The 13534-nt window shown below is 42.0% G+C and overlaps 1 pseudogene; it reads left to right on the top strand.

Annotated features, from left to right (window-relative positions):
* Positions 1-10504: 10504 nt before the first annotated feature.
* Positions 10505-10622, top strand: LOC126210912 (5S ribosomal RNA; annotated as a pseudogene).
* The last annotated feature ends 2912 nt before the right edge of the window (positions 10623-13534 follow it).

Here is a 13534-nt window from a genome sequence, read left to right as displayed (position 1 = left end):
ATACCCTCAGACTTCAAGAAGAATATAATAATTCCAATCCCAAAGAAAGCAGGTGTTGACAGATGTGAAAATTACCGAACTATCAGTTTAATAAGTCACAGCTGCAAAATACTAACGCGAATTCTTTACAGACGAATGGAAAAATTGGTAGAAGCGGACCTCGGGGAAGATCAGTTTGGATTCCGTAGAAATGTTGGAACACGTGAGGCAATACTAACCTTACGACTTATCTTAGAAGAAAGATTAAGAAAAGGCAAACCTACGTTTCTAGCATTTGTAGACTTAGAGAAAGCTTTTGACAATGTTAACTGGAATACTCTCTTTCAAATTCTGAAGGTGGCAGGGATAAAATACAGGGAGCGAAAGGCTATTTACAATTTGTACAGAAACCAGATGGCAGTTATAAGAGTCGAGGGGCATGAAAGGGAAGCAGTGGTTGGGAAAGGAGTGAGACAGGGTTGTAGCCTCTCCCCGATGTTATTCAATCTGTATATTGAACAAGCAGTAAAGCAAACAAAAGAAAAATTCGGAGTAGGTATTAAAATTCATGGAGAAGAAGTAAAAACTTTGAGGTTTGCCGATGACATTGTAATTCTGTCAGAGACACCAAAGGACTTGGAAGAGCAGTTGAACGGAATGGACAGTGTCTTGAAAGAAGGATATAAGATTAACATCAACAAAAGCAAAACGAGGATAATGGAATGTAGTCAAATTAATTCGGGTGATGCTGAGGGAATTAGATTAGGAAATGAGACACTTAAAGTAGTAAAGAAGTTTTGCTATTTAGGGAGTAAAATAACTGACGATGGCCGAAGTAGAGACGATATAAAATGTAGACTGGCAATGGCAAGGAAATCGTTTCTGAAGAAGAGAAATTTGTTAACATCGGGTATAGATTTAAGTGTCAGTAAGTCGTTTCTGAAAGTATTTGTATGGAGTGTAGCCATGTATGGAAGTGAAACTTGGACGATAACTAGTTTGGACAAGAAGAGAATAGAAGCTTTCGAAATGTGGTGCTACAGAAGAATGCTGAAGATAAGGTGGGTAGATCACGTAACTAATGAGGAGGTATTGAATAGGATTGGGGAGAAGAGAAGTTTGTGGCACAACTTGACTAGAAGAAGGGATCGGTTGGTAGGACATGTTTTGAGGCATCAAGGGATCACAAATTTAGCATTGGAGGGCAGTGTGGAGGGTAAAAATCGTAGAGGTAGACCAAGAGATGAATACACTAAGCAGATTCAGAAGGATGTAGGCTGCAGTAGGTACTGGGAGATGAAGAAGATTGCACAGGATAGAGTAGCATGGAGAGCTGCATCAAACCAGTCTCAGGACTGAAGACCACAACAACAACAACAACACATTCTTGTATTCTCTGCATGTTTACGTGTAACTGTTTGTTTCTCAAAAGTATGTCATTCCGCAAAAATTTTAACGTTCGATATATGATGTATTCCCTTAGAGCGCCGAGATTTAAGAGTTTCTACTTCGACGTATTATCATGAATAATTTTGCAAACACTATATGGACCCTTATGAAGCAGAAAAAATTTGCGACACAAGCCTTTTCCTTTGTGAGACAAACTATGAGACTTAATTAACACATTTTGACCAACTTACAAGGTTTTTAAACGACCAGGACGTTTAGCTGATTTCTCTCTTCTAGCAGCCGCAGATGTAATATTTTGTAGAACCAGGTTGACAACTTCAGAATGCCGCAGTTTCCGTGAAGGCGGAAAAGAAACGATTTCAGAAATGTGATTTGTTGGTGCTTTATTTTTTAATATCAATATAGGCGGTAAAGAAGTTGAATCATTAGGGAGTTCATTCAGAGAGTTTTGAAAAATATGAAGATACTGGTCCCACGTTCTGTGATTCTGATGACAATAAAGTCGACACAATTTATTGATTTCCTTCATCCATCTCTCTGAAGCGTTAGATTGAGGGTGAAAAAGTGAAATGAAAATTGGTTTAATCTTACGACGCCGTAGAGTACGAAGCCAAATTTTAAAGCGAAACTGTGATCCATTATCTGTATAACTTTATCAACATGACCCACTTCTTTAGGAAAATGTTTGATGAAAGCATTACTGAACGAGCTGTTGCTTTGCGTAAAGGTGTAAAACACACATACACTCCTGGAAATGGAAAAAAGAACACATTGACACCGGTGTGTCAGACCCACCATACTTTGCTCCGGACACTGCGAGAGGGCTGTACAAGCAATGATCACACGCACGGCACAGCGGACACACCAGGAACCGCGGTGTTGGCCGTCGAATGGCGCTAGCTGCGCAGCATTTGTGCACCGCCGCCGTCAGTGTCAGCCAGTTTGCCGTGGCATACGGAGCTCCATCGCAGTCTTTAACACTGGTAGCATGCCGCGACAGCGTGGACGTGAACCGTATGTGCAGTTGACGGACTTTGGACGAAGGCGTATAGTGGGCATGCGGGAGGCCGGGTGGACGTACCGCCGAATTGCTCAACACGTGGGGCGTGAGGTCTCCACAGTACATCGATGTTGTCGCCAGTCGTCGGTGGAAGGTGCTCGTGCCCGTCGACCTGGGACCGGACTGCAGCGACGCACGGATGCACGCCAAGACCGTAGGATCCTACGCAGTGCCGTAGGGGACCGCACCGCCACTTCCCAGCAAATTAGGGACACTGTTGCTCCTGGGGTATCGGCGAGGACCATTCGCAACCGTCTCCATGAAGCTGGGCTACGGTCCCGCACACCGTTAGGCCGTCTTCCGCTCACGCCCCAACATCGTGCAGCCCGCCTCCAGTGGTGTCGCGACAGGCGTGAATGGAGGGACGAATGGAGACGTGTCGTCTTCAGCGATGAGAGTCGCTTCTGCCTTGGTGCCAATGATGGTCGTATGCGTGTTTGGCGCCGTGCAGGTGAGCGCCACAATCAGGACTGCATACGACCGAGGCACACAGGGCCAACACCCGGCATCATGGTGTGGGGAGCGATCTCCTACACTGGCCGTACACCACTGGTGATCGTCGAGGGGACACTGAATAGTGCACGGTACATCCAAACCGTCATCGAACCCATCGTTCTACCATTCCTAGACCGGCAAGGGAACTTGCTGTTCCAACAGGACAATGCACGTCCGCATGTATCCCGTGCCACCCAACGTGCTCTAGAAGGTGTAAGTCAACTACCCTGGCCAGCAAGATCTCCGGATCTGTCCCCCATTGAGCATGTTTGGGACTGGATGAAGCGTCGTCTCACGCGGTCTGCACGTCCAGCACGAACGCTGGTCCAACTGAGGCGCCAGGTGGAAATGGCATGGCAAGCCGTTCCACAGGACTACGTCCAGCATCTCTACGATCGTCTCCATGGGAGAATAGCAGCCTGCATTGCTGCGAAAGGTGGATATACACGGTACTAGTGCCGACATTGTGCATGCTCTGTTGCATGTGTCTATGTGCCTGTGGTTCTGTCAGTGTGATCATGTGATGTATCTGACCCCAGGAATGTGTCAATAAAGTTTCCCCTTCCTGGGACAATGAATTCACGGTGTTCTTATTTCAATTTCCAGGAGTGTATTTCGATGTCAATTCCACTGCTACCAAAATGTACGCAAAACCATTAGTAGAACGAACCACTGGACCGAGCAAATCGACTGCAGCCATCTCCTTTAATTTCGATGGAATGATAGGAAACAACGGTGCTCTGTGAGAAATAGTTGGCGGCTTAGCCTTTTGACATAATTTGCATTTGGCAAGAACAGATAGAATACGTTTTTCCATATTACTGAAGTAGCAATTTTCTCGTAATTTATGAAAGCATTTTCTGGGACCAAAGTGTGCATATCTGAAATGTGCAAACCAAATCAATTTATTAACCCACTCATCAGGAATGCAAACTAACCAAACAGAGTTGTCGACCGATTTTCGTTTAAGAAGAATATCATTGCGAACTAAATAATACTGTCTAATCGCTACGCTTTCCTTTCTCCTCCACTTCTCCTTAATGTCCTTCCAGATTGGATCCTTGTTTTGCTCCTTAGCGATGTCCTGGAGCGATGACGAAATGAAATTTTCAAACGCAGCACCTTGAATATTCATCAAATAATAATTGTTTTCTTTGCAGTTCTCCTCAGAACTTTGTTTCAAACCCACAGGTGCACGTGATAAAGCAACAGAAATAATATTTGAAGGACCCTGTATTTAAACAATACTAAAGTCAAATTCCTGTGGATACAGCGCCCATTGTGACAATCTTCCATGTGTTAATTTTGTTGGCATAAGAAATTCCAGAGCTCGATGATCGGTGTAAACCTTAGTATGTCTGCCATACAACATTTGCGAAATTTTGTGAAAGCCCAAACAACAACCAAGGCTTCAAGTTCCGTAATCGAATAATTCTTTTCTGATTTAGAGAGAACACGACTTCCAAATGCAATAGTTTTCTGTACTACAACGCCGTTTTCTTCTATCTCTTGAAATAAGTGTGCACCTAGGCCCTTGTATGATGAGTCCGTCGCCAAACAAAAATCTTTAGATAAATCCGGATGTGAAAGAAGTGGAGCAGCAACTAAAGCATCACGTAGTTGTTCAAATTCTGATTGAGCTTCCTCATCCCCACACCAATTAGAATTCTTTCCAGATAGTTCACATAAACGAGATGTGGCCAAATTGTCCAATCTAACAAAGCGTCTAAGAAAATTACATACACCAAGGAAACTACGAACATCACGTATTGTAGTAGGAACAGCATAATTACGAGTAGCGTCTAGTTTCTCTGGATCAGGAAGAATTCCTTCTGTAGAAATAATACGAGTATGACCCAGAAATTTCACCTGAGAACGACCAAATTCAGATTTTTCCAAGTTCGCTGTAATGCCAACTGTGGTGTCACTGCCAGACACCACACTTGCTAGGTGGTAGCTTAAATCGGCCGCGGTCCATTTGTACATGTCGGACCCGCGTGTCGCCACTGTGTGATCGCAGACCGAGCGCCACCACACGGCAGGTCTCGAGAGACGTACGAGAACTCGCCCCAGTTGTACGACGACGTTGCTAGCGACTATACGGACGAAGCATTTCTCTCATTTGCCGAGAGACAGTTAGAATAGCCTTCAGCTAAGTTAATGGCTACGACTTAGCAAGGCGCCATTAGCCTTAAATAGCTTGTATATAAAGAGTCACTTGTATCGCCACAATCTCCAGATGTCTCATCAAGAACGATGTATACAAGGATGTATTAAAAGTTAAGTATATTCCAAAGATACGTATTTTCTTTATCACATTCATTAAGTCTCCTGTTTCAGACCTCACTCCATCCTTCGTGAGTTAGCGCGTGCATCTTGGCCGCCTCTTTCAATTAGTGTGCGTAGTGTTGGCAAGTCTGCCGACACTACACCAACTCTTGCAAAAATACGTAATAAAGAATCCAAAATTTTGTTATGCTCACTCCAAGAACGTTTAGCAATAAGAATATCGTCAACATATGAAGTAATATTGTCACGAAGACAAAGAGGTAAAATTTCGTTTAAACTACGAATGAATGCTGCAGAAGATACAGTAAGTCCAAACGGTAATTTCCGAAATCACTTTTGGGTAAAATAGTCATATCCGGTTATTCTTTACCGACTCTCTAGATAGATTGATAGTTAAAGAATTGTTTTGATAGATACAAAGAATAGTAAAAGAGTAGGCAGCGGTGCATAAAACTAAAAGGGAAATAGCACCACTACAGCTCGGGGCCCTGTGCACGCTACGGTACATATTCACTTAGTGTAGCGAATCCCCTGAGGACCTAAATAGCCGCACATAAATTCCAGTTTGTGACTTAGTGGCCAATTTGGTGGAAGTGCGTGCATAAATTGATCTAACCATGAACATAGATGTATGTCATTCTTAGAATTGCGAAAGATCTTAAATTTCTGAACAGTTAAAAAGTGTTTATAGTCAAAGTTTTCGCCTCGTGGCGACAAAGACCTACCGCGTCTGTCCCAGTCCGAAAGTCGATTATTATCAAGTTCGCGCGCATGGCGCTCTCTTGTAGCATCTCGTAAATGAAATAAATTATTTTCTTCAAAACCCGCTGCTATCTGTGATTCTAAATTTCTTCTACTGTATTTTCCTACGATTTCGCTTTCAATTTGTTTGACTTGCTTTCGTAACACCTCAAATTCCCTTTTAACGCGTTCATTAAATTTTCCCTGATTTTCAACATGTTTATTTATGTTCTGGTACTCTTCGGTTTCTGCAAATGGCAATGGAGCTGTATCATCTGAATCTCTGTCCCCATTTAAACTAAGACTTGTCAATTTATCTGAAATCTCCTCAACTCTTTCCGATAAGTCACCTATTTGTTCTTTCTGTTTATTTACGTCTTCCGTAAGTGTTGCGACTCGGGTTTCAGTATTAACACATTTAGTAGTTAACTGTTCATATTGTTGTGTTAGGTTATTTATTCTTTCATTTGGTACGGATTCCTCGATTCTTTCAAATATTTCTTATCGTGTGCACGTTGTAGATTTAACTCTGAAAATGTTTGTACTATCACGCGGGCGATCTCTTTCTTCCTGTTCTCTGTCCTGTTCCTTTTGTCTGATTTCTATTGAATTTAATCTATTATTGTGAACATTCAAAATCGGTTGTACTTCTTCTCTAATTTCTTTCTATAATTCATCTTTCATGTTTTTAAAACATGCTCAATTCGTGAGTCTAACCGTGTTTCCATTATTTCCATCTCGGTTTTAATTGTTCCTATTTGTGAGTCTAACCGTGTTTCCATTGTTCTCATATCAGTTTTAATTGTTCCTATTTGTGATCCCACTGTTTTTAATTCAGATCTTAACTGTGTTTCCATTGTTCCCATACCAGTTTCTAACTGTGTTGCCAAATTTAATATAGCACCCATCAACTGCTCCATATTAACTGGTTCAAAATTCTTTTCGCCCCTAACATTTCCCGTAAAACTAACTTCCTTCGGCATAGCCGTAAAGCTATCTGTGTTCGATACTATTTCAGAATCTTCTATCGTTAATCTCGTATACTGCGAATTTTTTGATTGAGAAAAGTTTTGAACTGGTTCCGGACTATTTTCCCGGCTTATTAAATTGTTTTCTACTTCATTATTCATACTATTGTTCTCCTGTGTTGGCGAGTTCGCCATGTTAACAATTTCGTCATTCTGACTATCCATCATTTTTGCCTTTATCATCGATCGCGTAATCATTTACAAAACATACGAAACTCGTCACTATACGAAAATTACACACAATATACACTTTATCACCAACAATACCATTCACACGAAATGCTTCCAGACAAACACGCCTAACGAACACTTAAAACCTTCACAGTTGCACAAAATTGTCAAACCCGTGTACGACTCGTCAAAAATTAAATTCCACAAAAATACCATCAGAAGAATTATAAGACAACTACAAATGTTCAAGTACAAAATCTATACGTGCAATATAGACTACAATTACTAAACTACAAATTACTACAACAATACTAATGTCTGCTATTTTTACTATCAAAAGAATTCCAAGGGACGATCCGAAGCAGCTGTCGCCACGTGCATGGGGGCTTAATTATTTTTTTAATTGAAAATATTTTTAGTAGCTGTATGTCCGGTTACGAAGTCTCGTAACTGGTTGGCCCTGAGTAGTATTAGTACGCATTCTGACTGCATAGAATAACAATAAAGAATGAAAGCAAATTTCCGTTAACACAATTGATTAATTAGGTCCCCAGCAACTATAAAAGCTACGAAATAACAAAGCACAAGTGTAACTGTTCTGTGTGTGGAAGTGTGATTCAACGTACACATCTGGCACGGTTCTTCCTCAATACGACAAGATATTTTAAACACCATTTACAATGAAGTAATTAATAAACCAGAAATACTATAATTGCACATAGAAACCAGAATTACAGTCTAATACATGAACACAAGCCAGATGCTTTGTTGACTGAACCTGTGACAAAGAGGCATTGTTATTTAGGAAATCTGGAATTAAAAAAAATTTTTTTGTTACCTTCATATATTGACGAAAAATACACTGTGATGATTACAACATCCCCAATCGAACAGCATCTGCTGTCTCGCCCAACAGAACAACTGCACACGACATGCCCTCAAATAGTACTGCTATCGACATCCTCTCAACAAGCACTGCCCACGGCAACCTCTGAACTACTACTCCCCAGTGGAGGCGGCGGAAATAATACTCTTTGGCGCAATCTCTGGCGCTGTGACTCAGTGTAGCCACCTTTCAATGTAAGGTGCTGTGATGCAGTGGACATCCTGTTCAGACTCTCCCGTACTTTGTTTCGAACTGACTGTAGTATCAGCGGATGTTTTTGCTACCTCGGAGATCTATCAGCTTTTCCGGCCTGGTTTGAGTATATCAGACACCAGAAAAATAATAATAGATAATTATAATAGTATGTGATCAGAGTCTAATTTTCTAATACAAACTTTGGGCGCTTGACTATGGTTTTTTGCAGGAGGTCCGTTCATTGCAAGTTTGACCGTGAGTGGTTCTTCTGAAAATATTTCTTTTCGGGCTTCGTAGATTTAATAATTCCAGAGGTTTGGCTCGTGCTGGACCGTTCATAAGATTTGTAACCTTCGGCCATGCCAAGACACCATTTAACTGGAACAATAGCTTGCAACATAAATGAAACACAAGATTAAATAATATCACTATATTCACAAAATATTATACTGAATTAAATTACATAGACGCATTAATTCTGTTGCTGTGTGTAACTATGAGTACAGCTAATGAGATTGCGTTTCAATAAAATAGAATAATGGAGGCGTGCCAAATAATTATCGGCAGCGATGGCAGATATGCATCCGATCTGGACCGTTACAGGAACAAAAAGGGTGCTGTCATCTCGGCAAGACAACTGAACTGCGTAATTATTCTAATGTTTCAGTGGTTGGACGCCACAATCGATACTACCGGTTATACTAATTAATATCTAAAGTAGTTTTTTACTTATATTCTCAACCTTTATCTACGTTTTTGCAATATATCAACGCCCATCCTGCAAATGTGCCTTTAAAGAGATCACGATTGAACTTAAAACGAAACGCGCGTTGAACTGAAATTACAGATTCACTTTAGCGGCGGGAAAAGAACAAAGCAGAACTCGCGAACGCTTATCTAAGACTGTTTGAAGTACTCTTGAATTGTATCCCTGACTCAGCACTCTACGACGCTTACAGTTAATATTATTAAAATTTGTAACCTGGGACTTTTTTTTATGGACACCCTGTACAGGAAGCTACGAATCATTGAACTGAGGACATTATTCATTAAAATCAAACAATGGAAATTTCAGGTTGGAATATCAACAATCTAAGGACATGTTAGAGCCCTACATACCATGAAGATGACGTTAATTTGCAGCAGGCGCAACTAAGAGACGCTTACACGTTATTTTTCGACCAAAGCCTTCTTCAGAAAAAGAAACACACACACATTCATTCATACAAGCAAGCACACCTAATGCAAACATGACCGCCATCTCGATGCAACTATCACTTATCACTATCTCATCTTTACGATCACGTATCACTATCTCATCTTTACGGTAAACAGCAATTTATCTTTTCCTTACATTGTTGACATTATTCAGTTAGATTAACAATAACCAATTCAACAGAGAAATATAAGCACTTTCGGGTATTGTTTTTGCCATCTTGTTTACTTGCAACATTGTAAAAAAATTGTGTAATTTTCATCCATCCAATTGTATATCAATGTTTTTGTGGTTTAAAAGGTCTGCGTTGTATCCACCTCCAACGACTACAGGCACACAAGTGGTCGCCTTACACTTTACAGGTAGTGAAAGCTGGAACTAGAACACCAAGGTCGCTTGGTCAGTGTCAGTGTATATACTATGATAGGTACTAATGAAAAGAACGAACAGAGGACAATGAAACAAGCGTATAATCCTAATAAATGTAGGTCCAAAAACCAATGGATGTGGTTACATTTCCTACCTGGCCGACATACTGGTCGCGTGTACTTCATTCCCTGCAACACAAGCTAATCGACTACTTGGATGATGATACTTTTGGTGGAAGGTTCAGCATGTTGTGTATGACCTATAGTGCCTCGGCACACTTTCTTGTGGCTGTTCGGAAATGCAATGCATAAATCTTCGACAACAAGTATACTGGTCGTGGTTCGCGAATACCAGGCTCTCCCAGGACGCCCAACAGGAATCTGTTGGATTATTTATGTGAGGGCATTAAAAAAACCGTCAGGTGAAATCGCAAATGCTATTTACTGTTGTGGTATGGTAACGAGTTTCAATTGTGCATAGATATTTTCAGACTGATTACAGGTGGCGGCATGTGCTTTTCGCACTTGATAACGGCTCTGTCACCAATGGAAACATTACTGGTCCGAAAATGGCTGCTGTACGACTTATACCGAGTACCATACCACACATATAAGAGGCATTTGCTGTCTGGACTGATTATTGTTGCTCACATTAAGATAAAAGACGGCAACGGCCTTGCCGCAGTGGATACACCGGTTCCCGTCAGATCACCGAAGTTAAGCGCTGTCGGGGGTGGCCGGCACTTGGATAGGTGACCATCCGGGCCCCCACGTGCTGTTGCCATTTCTCGGGGTGCACTCAGGCTCGTGATGCCAATTGAGGAGCTACTCGACCGAACAGTAGCGGCTCCGGTCACAGAAAACCATCGTAACGACCGGGAGAGCGGTGTGCTGACTACACGCCCCTCCTATCCGCATCCTCCGTGAGGATGACACGGCGGTCGGATGGTCCCGATGGGCCACTTGTGGCCTGATGACGGAGTGCCTGCCAAGATACAAGATCGCTTATGTTCCCGTTATGAGATCAAAAATTATGGGTATGTCTTAGAGCTTTGTTTAATAAACCAAGACCTCTGTTTGCGGTGTCATCGAAATTCGGATATACATTGTTGATGGTTGTCAATGCATTCCGAACCTGCCTGATATTTTCGAAAGTGTACGTCCATCGATGAAGAGACCCGCTGAAACTGGCTAGTGGAATAGTGTTAATGTCTTTCTATTGCAGTGCGTATTTGTACCTTGGATTATTGTGGACTCTGTTACAAGGTATTTATGTAGTTGTACCTCTTCTTTTCGTGGACCGTTTCACCTAGATTTTTAAATAAGAACTTTTCTTTTCAGCACTACTGGATAAGAAGTACCAAAATTATATTTTATTAATTTGTAACTGTATTCTTGATACAGGAGCAGCAGTAGTGCATTACCACTGATATACTTTTTCACATTAGTAATAAATCAACTTCTGTTTATTATTCATAAAATAGCTTTTGTACAGCAGCTTCCATAAAGTTCATGAGAAGAAGCTCAGATCGTATAATATGAAGTTCACAACACTTCACGTGTTACCATGTCCTTAATGTGCAGTAATCTACAGCGTAATATAACTCGAAAAATAATACTCCATGACATGGAACGTTTATGTTCAAAGTACTTATAACGTATTTTGGATTTAATAAAAGTAAATTTTAAGATAGTATTAATTGTTTTCTTAATGATACCAGATCTGATCCATTCCCTGAACCATCTAATAACTGCACAGGAGAAGTGAATCTCTGTGAGTCAGCTGATGCAATAGGTGAAGCAATATCGGGAAAGGCAACCGTGACCTTGAATGTCATGATACCTTGCGGTGAAGTGATTCTAATTCCGCTTTGCGTAACCTTCATCTATATGAGGCGGAAGGCTGCCCAACAGACTACCCAGCAGACCGAACCACCAGTAATAAAGACCCCAATAAATCTAATCTTACAGCACTGCTACCAGGTTAAGAGTAAAATTGCTGAGAAGGTGTGGTGGAACACAGCATTAGTCATCAGTGACTGGTGAGTGTAGCGTGTTGACATTTACGTCGAGACAACGAAAATGTCAGATCATCGTAAGACAGCTTAGGGTCACTTACTAGCACTGTCTTAATACAGGGTGACACGTGGCGATATCTCCATCACAGGGACACTGAGTACGTGACCACGAGTGGTGCACCGACACAACTAGTGCACTACTATTTGCTATAAATAGCCATTTATTTTATAGCAAAATCATTCACAGTCCAGCAGTACCACCAAGATACAGGGGCTGCATCGGACATGGAGCCACCAGCTGCAACGAAGGACTCAAATCTTCGCTGGAGAACCTGCCTCCAGCGGTCACTGGACTTGTTGCTACAGCGCGATGGGCCTGCAGGTCCTCTTCAGAAGCAGCCAGACCCCTGCCAGGAGGTACCCACTGTGGTGTAAGAGTTTCTTGCCTTTCGCCTTGGCCGCCTAGCTGGGGTCATTCGTCAAGAGGGACTGCACGTTAAGAGTTCAATATGCGCCACTTACGCCGGTGCTGTGGTGCACAGAACATAGCCAAGGGCCCGAATGCGGATAAACAACCAGTCCACTCCTGCGGGGCAACGGTGTAATCACCTCTCCACCATGCCAAAGAATCAGTGTACCAATTGGAAATAAAGTCCTCCATTTGACTGATGAAGTCTTCCATTTCTAAGGTATGCGACCATCCGGACTTGGCTTCTAGTAATTCCATGGAAACGCCTTGATCACTCAAAACTTTACTTAACGAGTCATCATCATCACATAAAATACGCTTAGGAAAGCTCGTATAAGTGAGCAGTACAAGAAAAACGTACAATCTCAAATAGAACTTCTGTTGGGCAGTATTTGCAGAAGATGTTATTAGGAGGCTTTACGCGGCAGTCTCAGTGTTAATTTTAACAGTTGCTTCTTCCAGGGCCTCATCAGCCTGCCATCGAGCCTCACACCATACCAGCGTAGCCGCCCCAGGCCACTCTCGGGGGTCAACTATATTATTTTCGCATTTAATATGAAAGTAAAAAAAGAGTTTACACATTGCTTCATAGGGGCCCTGCAGTTTATTAATGCTACGGTCGTCGGATGACCCTGAACTGATCGGATATATATTTTACAAGACGCCATCATGTGCTAAACTGAAGTTCGCACTCATATATCAGATGTATTTTTTGAAATATTACACATACAGTTTGATTCCAGTATTTATCGCTTCATCTCACCACATTTCTCTGTTACTGTGCATTTGATTTAGGTGACTGTCCCAAGTATGTGAAAATCACGTTGTCTATTTTCTTCTTGCTAATGACCGTAATTTTAGTTTTTGAGTCGATGTTAATTCCAAACTCTGTACTAAAAATAAACTAAACTAAACTCCGTCCGAACAGACCTTGGAAGACCCGACCGGACACCCTGTCATCCTCAGCCCACAGGCGTCAGTGGATGCGGATATGGAGGGGCATGTGGTCAGCACACTACTCTCCCGGCCGTATGTCAGTTTAAGAGAGCGGAGCCGCTACTTCTCAGTCAAGTACCTCTTCAGTTTGCCTCACATGGGTTGAGTGCACCCCGTTTGCCAAAAGCATTAGCCAGACCGGATGATCACCCATCCAAGTGCTAGGCAAGCCCGACAGCGCTTAGCTTCGGTGATCTGACGGTGTTACCACTG

This window comes from Schistocerca nitens, chromosome 1 (assembly GCF_023898315.1).
Source record: "Schistocerca nitens isolate TAMUIC-IGC-003100 chromosome 1, iqSchNite1.1, whole genome shotgun sequence".
NCBI classification, from domain to species: domain Eukaryota; kingdom Metazoa; phylum Arthropoda; class Insecta; order Orthoptera; family Acrididae; genus Schistocerca; species Schistocerca nitens.
Note: the sequence above shows the minus strand (reverse complement) of the source record. Positions and strands in the feature narration are given on the sequence as shown.